We start from the raw sequence: 12,983 nt of genomic DNA on the forward strand, positions 1-12,983 counted from the left end.
TAATGTGCAAAATGGCCATGATCAAATGTCTCCTTCACAGGACTGCTGTCAGTACTTTAAAATCCGTATGTGAAAGTTGAGGATACACAATCCAGCACTGTTTCTGTTTTCTACAACTGAGTAATACTCCACTGTGTGTGTACACACGCACACACATCTTCTTTATCCATGGATCCATGGACAGACTCTTAGATTATTTCCATATCTTGGGTATTATACATAATGCTGCAATGAACAAAGGGAATATACATATGTCTTTGTGAATTAGTGTTTTCGTTTTCTCCAGATAAATACCAGAAGTGAAATAGCTGGATCACATGGTAGTTCTCTTTTCAATTTTTTTGGGACCCTCCATACTGTTTTCCATAGTGACTGCGCCGATTTACATTCCCACCAACAGCACATACTGCCATCTGTGACAAGTCTATCACAATATGTATGAACCTAGAGGTTATTATGCTAAGTGAAATAAGTCAGACAGAGAAAGACAAATACTGTATGATATAACTTACCTGTGAAATCTAAAAGACAAATTAATAAACACAACAAATCTTACAGAGCAGAGACTGGTGGCTACCAGAGGGGAGAGGATTGGAGGTAAGTGAAATAGACAAAGGAGAAGTCGATTATACAGTGACAGATGATAACCAGACTTACTGTGGGGATCAATTTGTAGTATATACAAGTAACAAATCATGCTGCAAATATAAAACTAAAATGTTATATGCCAATATGCCTAAAAATAAAACGATATTTTCTTACTTTCTCAAATTTCCTATCATAACCAATAGCTACTGTTCAGTACAGCTCATGATGAAATGCACTGGCCAGTTGTGGATTAACTTCTTTTCTCAAAAGAACGTTGTGTTAACTGAAAACAACTTGCACAGATTTGTAGGTTTAAGAGCTAGAAATTAGGAATGACAGTGTTCCCTAAGTATGCTTGGTGGAATAATAATCTGAGAAAATGCTCCATGTTTTAAAAATCCAAATGAGACTAGGAACTGCAGAGTAATCCTTCCAAGGGCTAGCAGTACACATTAGTATGTCAGAAGCACTTGGAAATCCTCCAGTAAAGAAACTCTACTGGGATTTCTCAAACTGACCTCATCCGGGCTGTCCTGCTCTAAATCCTGTTTCCTCCCTAGTAACTGTGAGCTCCCAATGGACCCACTGGGAGGTCCAGGCACAAACAAGACCTGAACTCAGGCCTTCCGATTCCAAAGACCAAACTGTGTCTACCGAAGCCCTCAAACCCAGCTCTGGTATGAAAATGGACAGTATGTCTAACTCCCAACTTTCCAGACTAAATAACAACCAACCAAATGGTGGTAGAGCTTGACAGCTAGTCCAGGCTTTGGGAAAGAGTTCTCTTCTGAGAGCCCATAGAGCTTGGCACCTTCCTGACGTATCACCTCATGCTTAAGGGTCTGTCTAGACTGCCCCAGGGGACTCTGAGGGACCACGCAAGGGCTACAACCTTAAGCATCCACACGTCTCAACTCCAAAGGGGCCAAAAGGTGCTCAGTCAATGTTGTCTCAGTATCCAAGGAAATGTCCCTTACAACTAGCAACATGTAGATGGTTTAATGCAAAGTAAACCTACGGAAAATGCCACTGATACTCAAAACTACTTCCAAAAAATTTGAATGGTCAAGGAGAATAAGATGGGTATCCTCCAGAGAGAAATGAAAGTGAAATGAAACCAAAGTGAATCTCTGGCCACTTGAAAACCACTACAGAGGGGCTTCAATCGCCACTAACCCACCTAGAGTGACAAGAAGACATCTGCCAAACGGGAGTCCCAGCAGAAGGCCCCGTAGGAAAGGAAACAGGAGTCCCAGCAGAAGGTCCCATAGGAAAGGAAACGGGAGTCCTAGCAGAAGGTCCCGTAGGAAAGGAAACGGGAGTCCTAGCAGAAGGCCCCGCATGAAAGGAAACGGGAGTCCTAGCAGAAGGTCCCGTAGGAAAGGAAACCTCCTGGCATCAGACCCGGGCCTCTCCCCAGATACCCCTCAGCAATCAGGACAGAGCCAAGGGAAGGCTCAACACCTCGAAGTGGCTATGAGAACTCTAAAGAAAAATTAGTGATTGAATGTTGAGGCTCAAATAAATGAACATGGGCTTTTCATATATACAAGTTCTTCATTTCTCCCCTTGCCCAGTACAGGAAGTCTACCAGGAGGGGAAAACCCCTCAGAACCACAGAGACCAGACCAAGGACAAGGTATTATTTCACTTCTCTTTGATGGGGAAACACAGTCAGATAATATCCTCCTCAGACACAATCTTCTTCAAAGCAGAAAAATATCAAATGGTAGGTGATAATACAGGGCCATGAGATCCACACACATACACACACCACACACACACACACATTCTGGCACTGTAAGCTTCTATCCAAATGAAAGAACACTAATCTTGCAAATAACAAGTCCATCAGGCAGTCTGAAATAACCAGTGGAATTCTTAAAGAAACAGCAAAATAAACCAATAGCTTCCATTAATTAACTGGAATAAAAAAAACTCTTCACTCCTTAAGACAATCCCTGTGATCCGCCACCCCTAACTTGGGAGTGCTCCATCTACTCCTCTTCAACAAGTCCAGATTCTTCCCTTAGTCTGTAAGGTCCTCTGCAAAGCCTTTCCTGGTCACTCCTTCACAATCTTTCCCCACTCTCTGAATTTGTACACCTCTAATATCATTGCCACAAAATACAATTTAACCGTCTTGTGTGCAAGATGTGGTCAGAAGAGCTCCAGCTACCTCCTTTCTTGACAAAATCCTTTAACCTCTTCAAGCTCAGCTTCTGATGGGAAATGGCATTAACAACTAACTACCTTACCTGTCTCTCACATGGGTTGCTACTGCTGTGACGATCACGTAGAAGGAATGAAAGCTGTTAAATACTCCAAGAAATATGTCTTGTTCTTTTTGTAACATCCTGCTTTCTTTCTAATGCCCACCAGGGCCCATAGTGACATCTCATTACTATTAAATGAAGCAGCCACTCCCAAATGGCAATTTTAAAAGCCCAAATCATTGGGACACAGGAGTAAGCACATCTTTCCAAATTTCATGAGAAAATAAAGTTTCTTTTTCAAGCAAGATTTGAAGCTTGAAAATAAAGGCATACATGTAGCTTTCTTGAAGCTAATACTGAAATCACACGATAAGGAAAAAACTCATTTCTATGGAAGTAACCATTAGGTAGCTACTCAGTACTTTCCTGGAGAAGGCAATGGGGGCTGGGGTCACACAGAGCTGGACACGACTGAAGCGACTTAGCAGCTGCAGCAGCAGCAGCAGCAGCAGTACTTTCCAGCCTTTTGGCTAAGGCTAAGATTAAGTGTAGTATGGGTACTTCCCAAGTGCTACAGTGGTAAAGAATCCACCTGCCAATGCAGGAAACACAAGAGATGCAGGTTCGATCCCTGGGTCAAGAAGATTCTCTGGAGTAGAAACTGGCAACCCGCTCCAGTATTCTTGCCTGAAAAATTCCATGGACATGGGAGCCTGGTGGGCTACAGTCCATAGAGTCGGACATGACTGAGCATGCATACAATGAGCACTTCAAAGGCCACAGCGAAAAGATGAGGACTTACTCAGAGACCCCAGAGCCTGGCTGTGGGAGGAGAAGTGAGACAGTGACTATCCCTTGGGCCTACACAGTCAATTTCTAGCATACTGTTGTGTCTGAGACGGGAAAGGCAAAGTGCTTTCTCATCTAGACCCAGAAGACCGCATGTAAGGCTGGACTCAGAAAACTACTATTACCACCATCATCCAGAGGTGCTACCCTGAACCCATTACTGGGAGAAAGCTGAGAAATAATGCAGAGCTCAAATCTTTAAATTTAGCTCTCAGAACTAGGAAGATGTAAAAGAAGAATAAAAGCTGCACATAAACTCTTTATTCCATAACACCACAGAATTTGAGTGTTACAGTTGATCAGTCGTGTCCAACTCTTTGTGACCGTGTGGACTGCAGCCCATCAGGCTCCTCTGTTCATGGAGTCCCCCATGTGTCCCCCATCCCGAACACGACTCTTCCCATCCCATCCCTCTGGGTTGTCCCAGTGCACCAGCCTTGAGTGCCCTGCATCGAACTTGGACTGGTCGTCTATTTCACATATGTTAATAGTCTATTTCACATATGGTAATATACATGTTTCAATGCCATTCTCTCAAATCATCCCACCCTCGCCTTCTCCCACAGAGTCCGAAAGTCTGTTCTTTCTATCCGTGTCTCTTTTTCTGTCCTGCATATAGGGTCATCATTACCATCTTTCTAAATTCCATATATATGTGTTAATATACTGTACTGGTGTTTTTCTTTCTGACTCACTTCACTCTGCATAATAGGCTCCAGTTTCATCCACCTCATTAGAACTGATTCAAATGTATTCTTTTTAACAGCTGAGTAATATTCCATTGTGTATATGTACCACAGCTTTCTTATCCATTCGTCTGCCAATGGACATTTAGGTTGCTTACATGTCCTAGCTATTGTAAACAGTGCTGCGATGAATATCGGGACACATGTGTCTCTTTCAATTCTGGTTTTCTGAGTGTGTATGCCCAGCAGTGGGCTTGCTGGATCATATGGCAGTTCTATTTCCAGTTTTTCAAGGAATCTCCACACTGTTCTCCATAGTGGCTGTACTAATTTGCATTCCCACCAAGTGTAAGAAGATTCCCTTTTCTCCACATTCCCTCTCCAGCATTTATTGTTTGTAGACTTTTTGATAGCAGCCATTCTGACTAGAGTGAGATGGTACCTCACTGTGGTTTTGATTTGCATCTCTCTGATAATGAGTGATGTTGAGCATCTTTTCATGTGTTTGTTACCCATTTGTATGTCTTCTTTAGGAGACATGTCTGTTTAGTTCTTTGGCCCATTTTTTGATTGAGTCATTTATTTTTCTGGTATTGAGCTGCATGAGCTGCTTGTATATTTTTGAGATTAAGTCTTTGTCAGTTACTTCATTTGGTATTATTTTCTCCCATTCTGAAGGCTGTCTTTTCACCTTGCTTATAGTTTCCTTCGTTGTGCAAAAGCCTTTAAGTTTAATTAGGTCCCATTTGTTTATTTTTGCTTTTATTTCCATTACTCTGGGAGGTGGGTCATAGAGGATCTTGCTGTGATTTATGTCAGAGAGGGTTTTGCCTGTTTTCCTCTAGGAGTTTTATAGTTTTTGTCTTACCTTTAGATCTTTAATCCATTTTGAGTTTATTTTTGTGTATGGTGTTAGAAAGTGTTCTAGTTTCATTCTTTTACAGGTGGTTGACCAGTCTTCCCAGCACCACTTGTTAAGGAGATTGTCTTTTCTCCATTGTTTATTTTTGCCTCCTTTGTCAAAGATAAGGTGTCCACAGGTGTGTGGATTTATCTTTGGGCTTTCTATTTTGTTATGTTGATCTATATTTCTGTCTTTGTGCCAGTACCATACTGTCATGATGACTGTAGATTTGTAGTATAGTCTGAAGTCAGGCGGGTTGATTCCTCCAGTTTCATTCTTCTTTCTCAAATTGCTTTGGCTATTCAAGGTTTTTGTGTATTTCCATACAAATTGTGAAATTATTTGTTCTAGTTCTGTGAAAAATACCATTGATAGCTTGATAGGGACTGCATTGAATCTATAGATTGCTTTGGGTAGTATACTCATTTTCACTATATTGAGTCTTCCAATCCATGAACATGGTATACTTCTCCATCTATTTGTGTCATTTTTTATTTCTTTTATCAGTGTTTTATAGTTTTCTATATATAGGTCTTCTGTTTCTTTAGGTAGATTTATTCCTAAGTATTTTATTCTTTTCATAGAAATGGTGAATGGGATAATTTCCTTAATTTCTCTTTCTGTTTTCTCACTGTTAATGTATAGGAATTCAAGGGATGTGAGAAAATAAATAAAATAGACAAACCATTAGCCAGGCTCATCAAGAAAAAAGGGAGATGAATCAAATCAACAAAATTAGAAATGAAAATGGAGATTCACAACAGACAACACAGAAATACAAACGATCATAAGAGACTACTATTAGCAACTATATGCCAATAAACTGGACAACTTGGAAAAAATGGACGAATTCTCAGAAAAGTATAACCTTCAAAAACTGAACCAGGAAGAAACAGAAAACAGACCCATCACAAGCACAGAAATTGAAACCGTAATCAAAAATCTTCCAACAAACAAAAGCCGAAGACCAGATGGCTTCATAGGTGAATTCTACCAAAAATTTAGAGAAGAGCTAACACCTATCCTACTCAAACTCTTCCAGAAAATTGCAGAGGAAGGTAAACTCCCAAACTCATTCTATGAGGCCACCATCACCCTAATACCAAAACCAGACAAAGATGCCACACAAAAAAAGAGAAAACTACAGGCCAATATCACTGATGAACATAGATGCAAAAATCCTTAACAAAATTCTAGCAAACAGAATCCAATAACATATTAAAAAGATCATACATCATCACCAAGTGGGGTTTATCCCAGGGATGCAAGGATTCTTCAATATTTGGAAATCAATCAATGTGATACATCACATTAACAAATTGAAAGATAAAAACCATCTGTGTATCTCAATAGATGCAGAGAAAGCCTTTGACAAAATTCAACACCCATTTATGATAAAAACCCTCCAGAAAGCAGGCACAGAAGTAACATACCTCAACATAATAAAAGCCATATATGATAAACCCACAGCAAACATTATCTTCAATGGCGAAAAATTGAAAGCATTTCCCCTAAAGTCAGGAACAAGACAAGGGTGCCCACTCTCACCACTACTATTCAACATAGTTTTGGAAGATTCAGCTACAGCAAACAGAGATGAAAAAGAAGTAAAAGGAATCCAGATTTGAAAAGAAGAAGTAAAACTCTCACTGTTTGCAGATGACATGATCCTCTACATAGAAAACCCTAAAGACAGCCAGAAAATAACTAGAGCTAATCAACAAATATAGTAAAGTTGCAGTATATAAAATTAATACAAAGAACTGAATTTTTATGAGTTGTTAAAGGCACGATGGACCCAAGATTGAACAAATATAGCTGGCATGTCAGGGAAGAAACTACAGGGAAGTTTCAGAAGTTTCTAAATGCTGATAACGGCAAAAGAAAGTAGGAAACAAGGCATGCATAACTGCAAAGTAAACTTTTGGCTCCATGTATCAAATCTCTAAAAGCAAAAGCAACCTGGGGTATACATGTGGTTCTACTCCACTGGCTTACAGAATCAACTTAATACAAGATCAAAATTTGGTGAGCATGTAATATTTAGCTCAGATTTTATAACATGAAACTACCTGTGGAAATCTGCTAAAGAGAAACACAAAGTATTGATGTCATTTTATTAAGAAATAGATGAACTGCCTTTTTGTAAACACTTCTAGTCCAGATAAAGGTCTTTACATCTACTAGAACTTTCCATAAAAGTCAACAGTAACCTAATGGAGCGCTGAAGAATTGATGCTTTTGAACTGTGGTGTTGGAGAAGACTCTTGAGAGTCCCTTGGACTGCAAGGAGATCCAACCAGTCCATTCTGAAGGAGATCAGCCCTGGGATTTCTTTGGAAGGAATGATGCTAAAGCTGAAACTCCAGTACTCTGGCCACCTCATGTGAAGAGTTGACTCATTGGAAAAGACTCTGATGCTGGGAGGGATTGGGGGCAGAAGGAGAAGGGGATGACAGAGGATGAGATGGCTGGATGGCATCACGGACTCGATGGATGTGAGTCTGGGTGAACTCCGGGAGTTGGTGATGGACAGGGAGGCCTGGCGTGCTGCAATTCATGCGGTTGCAGAGTCGAACACGACTGAGCGACTGAACTGAACTGAACTGAACCTAATGGACGTTTTAGGGCAATGCAGCCCAATGAAAGACTCATGAGGTAGGTGTTTACATCGTCTCTCCAAATCAATCTAAGTAGCTATAAAATTTTTTTTTGTTACTTAACAAGTAAAGAATTCACTTAAATAGGCAGAAGTTATAAAACTGTATTTATCAGAAGAAGAAAAAATGGCTAGAATAACAATCACATAGCTTCAATCTACTGTTGAGGAAATTTCAAATTACTTCTGATGCCTTAATCTTTAAACTATAACTTATTTTAAATTGCTATTATGTACAGTGTTCACAATTCCATAGCCAGACTCTGGTTAGCAAATAAAATCATTCCTTTTGAAATGGATCCTTGAAATTGAGAACTAAGTACATCATGATATAACAGAATACGAAGCCTCCAATGAAGACTAGACTGTACTTCTATATTTACTGATACGTATTTATATGTATGTATGTATGTGTAGTTTTGTCAAACAGGTTACAAAGAGAATGATACCATTTGTGGAAACATGAATCACAAATATCCATAGCAGAAAAGTCTACAAGGTGTATACCAACCTCTAAACTACCTTTGGGTGACAAAACTATGAAATAATTTTCGACTTTATTTTTTCCAGTGTTCTCTAATTTCCTTGATAAAGACACATTACTTGTGTTTAGAAAAGAAAAAGCTTGTTTTTCCTTCAAGTATGTTTTATGTTTTTAAATGCACAGGCAGCATTGCAAAATTGAAAATAGATGCTTCCCACATCTGCTTTCTTTAAAAATATGAAATGGGCTTGCAGACTTCTCTAAATAATTGGAACTTTTGCCCTCTGTGTATAATTAGGTTCCAAGGCCATCAAATTCCCCAAACATAATAGTCTCAGGATATGAGCCAAACCACTGACAAGGATAAAGCTGAAATCTGAACCTAAGCACAGAAAAAAATTCCGGTCTCAGATACTGTCTATCAATCCAGAGAGAAAACAACAACAAACCATCAGAATGACAACTCTTCTTTCATCTAGATTTTCTTCAATATCCACCTCTCCAGCCTACTGCCAAAATGTAAAACCCATGTGAAAATTCTGCCTTACTGTCATTACAATAAGGAAAACTTTGCATAACACTAATGACAACTAATCACGATAGTTCTCCCCTGGGTTTTCATTCTTAGAACACAATTACCAAACCTCTGAAGAGTCTATTCCCTCTCAACTGATGAACTGCCTTTCTAGGTCTGAAACAGCAGGGCTATTTTATAACATTCATCAAGTTAATCTGTGCTTCTGGGACATGGACACAATCTGGCAGCACTCAAGATTGTTAGGACATAACTGATGTTGCCAAATTCCATTGGCCCTCATGTCCAGCTGATGTGCACAGTAGTGATCTATCTGCCTCAAGAAGCCTGGGAACCGGTAACCCAGGCTCTTATTTCCACCACACCTCACTCCATCTCTCTTCTTTTTTTCCCATTCTGCTTTTTCAAAATAAGAGCTAAAACCCTTCCTTGTTTAGCTAGAATTAAAAAGATTGCACATCCCTCTGAATCTATCATAAATGAGGGCTGTGAAAAAAGTCACTGGCTTAGGAAAAAAGATGAGGCCATGTTTTACTATCTTCTGTTTTAAAGAAACTTCAAGAAATTAATGTAAATTACAAAAGAGAAGTAAATGCATAACAGCCCCTTAGAGACTCTTCAACAAGCAAGAGTTCACAGATTTCCCACGGAAAAACTGATCTCAGTTAGGGATAAACAAGTTACTGAAAAGTATAAATCACATAAGGACATAATCCACCATGAGGTAAACCTAGCAGGTGTGACAAACAACACGAGCTTGAGAAAATAAGTTTAAAGAGGTGGTTAAGTGAGTACACTAATGATATAAAAGAGAATTCAAACATTAATAAAAGAATAAGACATGGCAGGGAAAAGAGAAAAGACAAGACAGGTGTGTTCAAAGAAAATACAGGAAAATCCCAGCTTCTCTCCTTGGCCTGCAGTGGGCTGATACCTCAGGATGAAAATGAGAAAGCAAAAGGTTACAGGGAGGTCAGAAGAGAAGGGGAAATGAGCAAAAAAAATATACAGTACATGTTTAAATGCAATTGACAGGTTTTTTCCAATCCCCAAACTCAAGCAATCCAGCACCCATACACTCTTTGTAGGCAGAAAAGGAGTGGAAAGTGGAATCCAGTCCATCAAAAGATAGAACTTATTTTCTAAAAATGTATTAATATCTAACTAAACATGGGCATTGGGGGCTTCCCAGGAGGTACAGTGGTAAAGAATCCACCTGCAATGCAGGAGACGTGGGGTCAACTCCGGGGTCAGGAAGATCCCCTGGAGAAGGAACTGACAACCAACTCCGGTATTCTTGCCTGGGAAATCCCATGGACAGAGGAGCCTGGTGGGCTGCAGCCCATGGGATAGCAAAGAGTTGGACACAACTGAGCACACACACACAGATAAACACACACACGCATTAATCCCCACTGCCTCTTAAAACTCTCCTGAAAAGATAATACAGGGATGAAAAAGGAGTGGGGAAAGGGAAAAGAGAACAAGAGACAACTAATTTAGGAGGCTGGGAAGCTGATGGACTGAGTAGTAGCTGAGAGAAAACCCAAGAAAACAAAATCCTAAGCCAGTAAGGAGGAGAAATGAAAAGCAGTCTGTGTAAAAAGAGGCCTTAGAAGCATGAGGAATTGGAGGAATACATCGGAAAATGGGGGTGAGGTGGAGCTAAAAATAGGACTGGTTGAAAGACCATCAAAAAAGTGACCTTCAGATTCTCACTTCCCACAGTCGAACAACTACCTCTGCCCAACACCAAAGAAGACGGGAAGTGTATTGTCTCCAAAAGGGGAATGGAGAGCTGCCAGAAAAGGAATAGGAACACAGCTGAAAGTGGGGTACTAACTACAATGCATTGAATAAAAGTTACAAACACATGTTGCCGGACCTGTCCTAATCCTTTACCTCATTCAACACCCAGCATGCTGGGAGCCAGAATGAAAACTTCCAGGCAGACCTCCCCCTCCCCACAACTCCAGACACTTTACAAGAAAAGAGCACTGATTATCTTGCACTGAAATCCATGCAAACAAGTTCCACTCATGCAAAGTGCTTTCAAACAGCATTTTTAGTGCTTTTTAAAAAATAAGAGTGGGTCAAAAAAATTAATAGACATTTGAAGAAACTCTAATAAATATGAAAGCCAGAGCTTAAAACAAAAAAGAACTTGGAAGAACACACTAAGGAGGGAAATTGTAATGTTAAGAAAAACTATTATGAACATTCTCAAAGAAACATTGAACAAGAACATAATGGTACCCAAAAAATTCATTATTTTTAAAAGGTCTTGGAAACTCATAGTAAATATGAAAATTTCAATAGAAAATAAAGTTGGAAAAAATATCTCAGAAAACAGAACAAGACAGAAAGATGGAAAACTGAGAGAAAAGGTAAGAACGTTAAAAAAGTCATCTAGAAAGTTTAGTATGTGACTAGTAGGAGCTCAAGAAAGAGCATGGGAAACAATGGGGAAGTTGTAACCAGAGAAATTATTTAAGAATATTTTTCAGAACTCAAGGGCTATGAATTGCTATACTGAGAGTCCAGCACATATTCAAGAAGAGTGATTGAGAATGTTTGTTACTATTATTCTGTACTAATTTATTTCTTATTTTTAAGGAGACAAAATCCTGAAGAATGCTCTATTTCCACCCTGGCTGTGTTTTCTTCCTCCTTACCTCAAACCACAAGGAAAGCGCCTGCCAATGCAGGCAGACATAAGAGATCCGTGGGTAGGGTAGATCCCCTGGAGGAGGGCACAGCAACCCACTCTGGTATTCTTGCCTGGAGAATCCCAAGGACAGAGGAGCCTGGTGGGCTACAGTCCACAGGGTCACAAAGAGTCAGACACGACTGAAGTGACTTAGTATGCACGTACCTCAAACCTCAACTGCCAATCTTCATCCTTGACATTCCTTACTGGTATATCTGTCCCAGGACTACTGCAGGCTTAAAGCACAAAGGCCGTGTTCTGGCCTTGAAGGGGAGCACAATATACTACTCTGGCAAACGATTATTTTGAGCTAAAGGCAACTGAGAAGTGAAACCAAGTGGGATGCTGTGGGGCCCTCCCAGGCACAAGAGCCTCTCGGAGTCACCTTCCTGTTTGTAGCAAAAAGGCTTTCAGGTTCCTAGACCTACTCTGAGCTCCGAAGGGCAAATTTAAACAGTAACTCTGGATCATCAAAAAAGCAAGAGAGTTCCAGAAAAACATCTATTCCTGCTTTATTGACTATGCCAAAGCCTTTGTGTGGATCACAATAAACTGTGGAAAATCCTGAAAGAGATGGGAATACCAGACCACCTGACCTGCCTCTTGAAAAACCTATATGCAGGTCAGGAAGCAACAGTTAGAACTGGACATGGAACAACAGACTGGTTCCAAATAGGAAAAGGAGTACGTCAAGGCTGTATATTGTTAACCTGCTTATTTAACTTATATGCAGAGTTTATTATTTTTTGATTATTACATCATGAGAAATGCTGGGCTGGAAGAAGCACAAGCTGGAATCAAGATTGCCGGGAGAAATATCAATAACCTCAGATATGCAGATGACACCACCCTTATGGCAGAAAGTGAAGAGGAACTAAAAAGCCTCTTGATGAAAGTGAAAGAGGAGAGTGGAAAAGTTGGCTTAAAGCTCAACATTCAGAAAATGAAGATCATGGCATCTAGTCCCATCACTTCATGGCAGATAGATGGGGAAACACTGGAAACAGTGTCAGACTTTATTTTGGGGGGCTCCAAAATCACTGCAGACGGTGATTGCAGCCATGAAATTAAAAGACGCTTACTGCTTTGAAGGAAAGTTATGACCAACCTAGACAGCATATTAAAAAGCAGAGATATTACTTTGCCAACAAAGGTCCATCTAGTCAAGGCTATGGTTTTTCCAGTGGTCATGTATGGATGTGAGAGTTGGACTGTGAAGAAAGCTGAGTGCCAAAGAATTGATGCTTTTGAACTGAGGTGTTGGAGAAGACTCTTGAGAGTCCCTTGGACTGCAAGGAGATCCAACCAGTCCATCCTAAAGGAGATCAGTCCTGGGTGTTCATTGGAAGGAC

At 40.1% G+C, this 12,983-nt stretch overlaps 1 protein-coding gene across 35 annotated transcripts in view; it reads right to left on the reverse strand.

Moving 5' to 3' along the window:
* The window catches only part of SGMS1 (sphingomyelin synthase 1), a 323,882-nt gene that overhangs the window by 42,728 nt on the left and 268,171 nt on the right, over positions 1 to 12,983 (reverse strand). Inside the window, exon 10 of one of the 35 annotated variants that reach the window (XM_059881888.1) lies at positions 1 to 12,983. This exon is cut by the window's right edge and continues 38,380 nt beyond it. The exons of the other annotated variants lie outside the window; for them this stretch is intronic. The gene's annotated coding sequence lies outside the window, so the exon portion shown is untranslated. 35 annotated transcript variants of the gene reach the window in all.

The sequence above is a fragment of the Bos taurus genome, chromosome 26, assembly GCF_002263795.3.
Source record: "Bos taurus isolate L1 Dominette 01449 registration number 42190680 breed Hereford chromosome 26, ARS-UCD2.0, whole genome shotgun sequence".
NCBI classification, from domain to species: Eukaryota; Metazoa; Chordata; class Mammalia; order Artiodactyla; family Bovidae; genus Bos; species Bos taurus.